Genomic DNA, 7,196 nt, shown 5'->3' on the forward strand with positions numbered 1-7,196 from the left:
GATGTGCTGAGGAAGGGAGCTGAAAATGTAGAAGTACCTGACTCTACAACAGAGGAGGTTGAAGACTCTCAGCCAATCTTAAAATCAGAGGCTGAGAGACTTAGAATTCTTTGTAGTGATGTAGACAAGGAGTGTGAAGCCTCAGAGCTTCAACTAAAGCAGCAAACTGCAAGTTACAGACATCAATTACACCAGAAAGATGTAGAAATCAAACTTCTTAAAGCAAGGCAGATAGCGCTAAAGGATCAGTTGCTAAAGGTGCAGTCAGTCACCCAGATAGTAAATCTTGAGGATGGCCTTGTGCCCTCAACTAGTGTACCCTCTTCACTGGGTTATGATATCTATCAGCATGCTTTAGGTTTCCAGAATGATGATATGGACTTTGCTGACCTAATTTGGTCACAACAAGAAATAAATAGATTGTCAAAAGAAGTTTTAAGAGTTGAGGCTGATGTCAGCCATTGGAGACATTTTGCTCAAACATCTACAGCATTTCATTTAGATCTATAGCTTTGATGTAAATGAAATCTGCCAAATACCATCAAGCAATCTGAACAGAATCTAAATAAGGAAATTGATGACCATCAACTTGAAATAGCAGTGTTGCAGGATGTTCAGCAACAGAAACTGGCAGAAATAAGTCGCAGGCATCAAAAACAAAGGACTATGAGGGAATGATTCATGATATGCAAAAAGCTATTGAAGTCCTAGCAGCTGAAAAAATAGAGTCCACCAAAAAAATCAAAGGACTTGAGATTAGAGTAAAATATCTTAAAAAAAAATTATCTTCTGTAGAAAAGGAAAGGGATGCTTTAATTAGAGCGCAAGACCAGATAAATGAAATGAATGAAAGAACTGAAGAAGGTGAGTTGCAACCTTCTATTAGGAAGTGGAGTGATGCTGTGACAGAAAAAGAAGAAGTTCTTCCACAGAGTACATCACCAGAAGAAGTGTCCAGATAGCAACAGCCACTGTCTGATGCTGAAAATGAAATAATGAGATTGAGTAGCTTAAAGCAGGATAAAAATCTCATGGAAAAGAACCTGAAACTTCAAAAATGAGTCCAAGTTTTAGAAAAAGAAAATTCATTATTAAATAAAGAAAAGGAAGAACTTCAACTATCACTTGTCAAATTGAGCGATGAACATGAACTCATTAAACGAACAGCTACAGGAGACATGAATTCAGATTCAGAAGTACATCATTTAAGATGTGACTGGGAAATCAAAGAAGGAAAACTCAGTGAGAGTACTACTTAAAAGAAATTACTGATTCCTGACTTAGGAGAGTTGCACAGGCAAAAACAAAAGACTACAATGCACGTGGTTTTGATGATCAGCAAACAGAACAACAAAATGAAGGAGACAGCATCATCGGTAAAGTAAAACAAGATCTAGGATATAAGAAAAAGAGAGTTCGTCAACCTGAAGATGATAGAATGAACATTACTAAAGAGTTAGATGGGCAAAAAGAAAAGTTAATTCATCTAAAAATGGAAAAAGGACAGACGCAGAATTTTGTCAGGATGAACAGAGACTGTTGGAAGAAAGGAAGTATGAGCAAGCTTTTAAAGAACTGTCAAATACTGATAACCCAGACAGCTGTGCCTTACAGCTGGAGCATGAGTGTTTAATTAAACTCGGTCAAGAGAAAGACTGTGAAATATCAGAACTCAAAAAGAATATTGAGCAGATGATTGCTGGGCACAAAGAAACTAAGGAAGTTTTGTCATCTAGTTTAGAAGAGCAGAAGCAATTGAAGCAACTCATAAGAGAGAAAGAAATTTTTATTGAAAAACTTCAAGGAAGTTCACAGCTTCGGGAGGAGTTAGATCAATATACTCAAGCCTTAAGAAAAATGGAAATTTTACAGCAAACCATAGAGGAAAAAGATACAAGTCTTGCATCCATGAAAGAAGAAAATAGTCACCTGAAAGAAGAATTGGAATGACTGAGGGAAGAACACAGTCAAACCGCACCTATGATTGACCCTAAAACTCTAGACACTGTTACAGAACTAGAATCTGAGGTATCTCAACAGAGCACAGTTGAAGATAATCTTGAGATTAAACCTCATCCAAAGATAATTGAAGATCAAAACCAGAGTAAAATGCAACTACTTCAATCTTTACAAGAGCAGAAACAGAAAAATCCCAAATACCAACACAAGCAAATGAATATTAAACACAATCAGCTCTTTTTGGCCAAAGGGGAGGAAATGGAGAATTTGCAAAATGCAATAGAACAAATCAAAACCCAGCCGCTGGAAAAATCCCAGCACACGCCAACAGAACATTCTGATACTTTTCAAGTAACAGAAGTTCAGAGTCTTAATATAGAAAATGGAAATGAAAAGCATGACTTATCTAAAGCCAAAACTGAAAGATCAGTACAAGGAATAAAAGAACAAAAATTGGAGATTAAACTTCTAACTGAAAAGAAGAAGTTACCCTTTTAACTGAACAGATTGATCAGCTGTCCAAAGGTGAGATTGGTAAACTAACTCAGTTTATCCAGCAAAAAGATTTGTGTCTTCACATGAAAGTATCTTCAGCTTCCTCCAGTGACCAAGATAATGGACAGAGTCAACAGCAATTGCGAGCCTATGCTTTGGAAAGAGAACAAATATTAGCTGTTTTAGATGAGAAGACTAGGGAAAACAGCAATCTTAAAAGAGAAAACTTGAGAATGATGGATATAATTGTTGCCAAAGAAGCAGACCTCGTGAAACTCAAAGATGCAAATACAAAACTCTCCACCAGATTTGAAAGCAGTGGTCAGGATATGTTTAGAGAAACGATCCAGAATTTATCCCACATCATTTGAGAAAAAGATATTGAAGTTGATGCTTTAACTCAGAAGCGTCAGACTTTATTGGCAATACTGCAAACATCCAGCAATGGTGATGAAGTGAGAGGTGTTAATATGGATCAGTTTGACGAGCTTCTACAGGAACGTGATAAATTAAAACAGCAAGTTAAGATAATGGAAGAGTGGAAAGAGCACGTGATGGCCACTGTACAACATGTGCAGCGTGGGTCACCCCGTCTTCAGAAAGAACTACAACAACTTCAGGCACGGATTTTAGTTGACAATAATAATAATTCTAAACTACAGATGAACTATACTGACCTGATCAAACTTATGATGGGAATGAAATCAAACTCAAAAACTTGGAGAAGCAAGTAGTGCAAATTCAGTTTAGCCTAGAGCAGCTTTGCAATGCCAAAGATATTCTGTTAGGGATGTTTGACCTTATTTTACTACAGTCCTCCAATGAATCACTTACATCTGAGTCAGCAGACTCTCTGAAGGCAATGAAACCTGATGGACTGAGTGAATCTTCTAAATTGCTCAAAGAAGAGATAGAAGAGTTAAGAAAATTAACAGAGGAAAAAGATGCAACCATTAGAACACTCCAGGAAGATAATCAGAGATTGTCTGATTCCATTGCAGACAGTTCAGAACTAGAAAGAAAACGACGTGAACAAATGGATTCAGAAATGAAGCAGCTACGGGAGAAACAAGATGTCTTGCAAAACTTACTTAAGGAAAAAGAGCTTTTAATCAAAGCAAAAAGTGATGAATTACTTTCTTTAAGTGAAAATTTCACTAATGTAGTGAGTGAAAATGAACTTTTGAGGCAGGGAGTAATCAACCTGAAGGAGAGAGTTGTCAACTTTGAACTGGATATGTGTAAACTAAAAGAGGAAAATGAAAAATTAGTAGAAACATCTAGGGAAGAGGAAGCAAAATCAAGAGACAAAGATGTGGTTTTCTATGATGCGGAGAGAGAAAGAATTGAAATATGTTGCAATGAAGGAGAAGGTGCTTGCTTTTGAGCATCTTTTGAAAGAAACAGAACTCAGCAAGACGGGAATTAAGTCAGCTTTTAAATGCAGTTACATCAATGCAAGAAAAGACTATTATGTTTCAACAGGCCAGAAATGAGACCATGTTGGCATTGAAACAGAAACAAATAGAAAACTGTGCCCTCCAGAGTGAGGTTCAACATTTACACGACAAAGAACTACACTTAAAGCAGGAGCCAGAGAGATGGCATAAGCACGCAGTAGAATCAGAAATGTAGTGAGGTGGATGGACCTAGAGTCTGTCATACAGAGTGAAGTAAGTCAGAAAGAGAAAAACAAATACCGTATGCTAACACATATATATGGAATCTAAGGGGAAAAAAAAGGTCATGAAGAACCTAGGGGTAAGACGGGAATAAAGACACAGACCTACTAGAGAATGGACTTGAGGATATGGGGAGGGGGAAGGGTAAGCTGTGACAAAGTGAGAGAGTGGCATGGACATATATACACTACCAAACGTAAAATAGATAGCTAGTGGGAAGCAGCCGCATAGCACAGGGAGATCAGCTCGGTGGTTTGTGACCACCTAGAGGGGTGGGATAGGGAGGGTGGGAGGGAGGGAGACGCAAGAGGGAAGAGATATGGGAACATATGTATATGTATAACTGATTCACTTTGTTATAAAGCAGAAACTAACACACCATTGTAAAGCAATTATACTCCAATAAAGATGTTTTTAAAAAAAGTGTCTCATAACCGCGAAGCTTTGGCTGCAGAAGACAGAGCAGCTAAACTAAGAATGAAAGTCACCGCATTGGAGGAAAAGCTCCTTCTATCTTCCAATGCGAGGGAAAATGCGAATCAGCAAGCCAGTTTGCAGATAGAGTTGTTGAAGGAACAACTGAATGTTGTCACAAAGCAGAGAGATGACATTTGGCTACGGCTTTCTGTTTCCCAAGAACAAGAAAAGTAGTATGCACAAGCGCTAGCTAACATGAGGATGGTAGTCGCAGAATGGATGGAAATAGTTGCAGATAATCTAGAAGGAAAACTAATATCGGCACAAGGACATCAGGAGAAAGTGAATGCTGCCTTGACTCTGAAGGAAGAACAAATTAAAGATTTTTTTTTTCAAATGTTAATCTTTTTTTTTTTCAATTTATTTATTTATTTATTTTTGGCTGTGTTGGGTCTTCGTTTCTGTGCGAGGACTTTCTCTAGTTGCGGCGAGCGGGGGCCACTCTTCATTGCGGTGCGCAGGCCTCTCACTATCGCGGCCTCTCTTGATGCGGAGCACAGGCTCCAGACGCGCAGGCTCAGTAGTTATGGCTCACGGGCCCAGTTGCTCCGCGGCATGTGGAATCTTCCCAGACCAGGGCTCGAGCCCGTGTCCCCTGCATTGGCAGGCAGATTCTCAACCACTGCGCCACCAGGGAAGCCCCAAATTAAAGATATGAAAAAACAAAATGAGGTCCAACAGGAAGTGCTGGACGATGTACAGAAGAAATTGATGAACTTACTAAGTAACACAGAAGGAAAAGTTGACAAGAGCCTCATGAGGAACCTCTTCTTGGGGTATTTTCAAACACCAAAACAACACCGTCATGAAGTGCTACAGATAATGGGCAACATTCTGGGTATTAGAAAGGAAGAAATAGATCTGGTTTTTAATGAAGAGCAAGGCGGTGGTACCAGATGGATGACTGGCTGGCTTGGATCAAAAAGTGTCCCCAACACACCTCTGAGACCAAATCAGCAATCGAGGCCGAAGAATTCTTTTTCAGAACTCTTTGTTAAATTTCTAGAAACAGAATCTCATCTCACACTTCTGCCACTAAAACCCTCTGCTCGTGATCCAAAACCTCTGGATTCACCGGGAAAGAAAAAACTAGCTAAAAATGTACCACCATCAATTCTTAAAACTACCTCGGGATCCACACCCAAAAAACCAGATGTGAGTCAACGTTCTGCAGCTGTCTCTCTGATTAACCCACCCAGACCTGAAACGGATGGATCTGAGCATCTTCTTTTAAATGCTGTTACTGATGTTTTGCCCACATATACACCTTTGCTGCTGTCACCTGGCAAGAGGGCTGGAGTTGTGCTGAAAGACCTTTCAAAGCCGTAGATGATTCTTCAGCCAGAGACAACATGGCACTTTTAAGAAACCAAGTCACTGAAAAAACCATGTATTTTGACTTTGCTTGATAAAAATACGAATATTAAAAAAAAAAAAAGTGTGTTTTAAGGACTTCAAAGATATTCACCCACCTTCAGACAGTGGTTACTTCTTGTGAGAAAGGGCATGAGTGGGGTTGAAGGCTGGTCAAGGGACGCTTCAAATGGTTTTTGTAATGCTTTCATGTTTTACAAGGAGCAGGTACTTGTGCAGATCTTGGGGAATTAAAACACCGACTTGGGCTTCCCTGGTGGCGCAGTGGTTGAGAATCTGCCTGCCAATGCAGGGGACACGGGTTCGAGCCCTGGTCTGGGAAGATCCCACATGCCACGGAGCAACTGGGCCCGTGAGCCACAATTACTGAGCCTGCGCGTCTGGAGACTGTGCTCCACAACAAGAGAGGCCGCGATGGTGAGAGGCCCGCGCACCGCGATGAAGAGTGGCCCCCGCTCGCCGCAACTAGAGAAAGCCCTCGCACAGAAACGAAGACTCAACACAGTCATAAATAAATAAATAAATAAATAAATAAAAGAACGTGAATTTCTTTAAAAAAAAAAACAAAACACCAACTTGTGTTAATGTTCAAAATGATAGAATACACAAGTGCATACTCTTCATATAAGAAAAAAGGTGAACAGCCCAAAAGTACAAGATGCATAACATTTTTAAGAATGAAAGTTCATGATGAGGATGATTATAATTTTTGTGACTTTCTGTTTGAATTAAAAAAAAAAAAAAAGAATAAAAGTTTACTTTTCCTGGCTAAGTCCCACTCCTCTTTTCATTGCCTGGGAAACCACTCCATTGGTAATCTGTATTCTCTCAGGCCTTTTAGAAATATATGCAGATTTGTGTATATCGGAGCATATTATTCTCTGACTTGCTTTTTTTTAAAAAAAATCACTACACCTTAGAGATCTTTCCAAATGCAAATGAATTCCATGTTATCCTTTTTTTTTTTTTTTTTTTTTGACTGCATCGGTTCTTAGTTGCAGCATGCGGGGGGATCTTTCGTTGCGGCATGTGAGGCTTCTCTCTAGTTGTGGTGCACGGGCTGTAGAGTGTGCAGGCTTAGTTGCCCCGCGGCATGTGGGATCTTAGTTCCCCGACCAGCGATGGAACCCGCATCCCCTGCATTGGAAGGCAGATTCTTAACCACTGGACCACCAGGGAAGTCCCCATCTTATTCTTTTTAAAAGCAGT

At 39.7% G+C, this 7,196-nt stretch overlaps 1 pseudogene; it reads left to right on the forward strand.

Moving 5' to 3' along the window:
* The first annotated feature begins 674 nt into the window (after positions 1-674).
* On the forward strand, positions 675-5,942 carry LOC132349889 (thyroid receptor-interacting protein 11-like; annotated as a pseudogene).
* Positions 5,943-7,196: the final 1,254 nt, after the last annotated feature.

Source organism: Balaenoptera ricei, chromosome 15, assembly GCF_028023285.1.
Source record: "Balaenoptera ricei isolate mBalRic1 chromosome 15, mBalRic1.hap2, whole genome shotgun sequence".
Classification (NCBI taxonomy): Eukaryota; Metazoa; Chordata; class Mammalia; order Artiodactyla; family Balaenopteridae; genus Balaenoptera; species Balaenoptera ricei.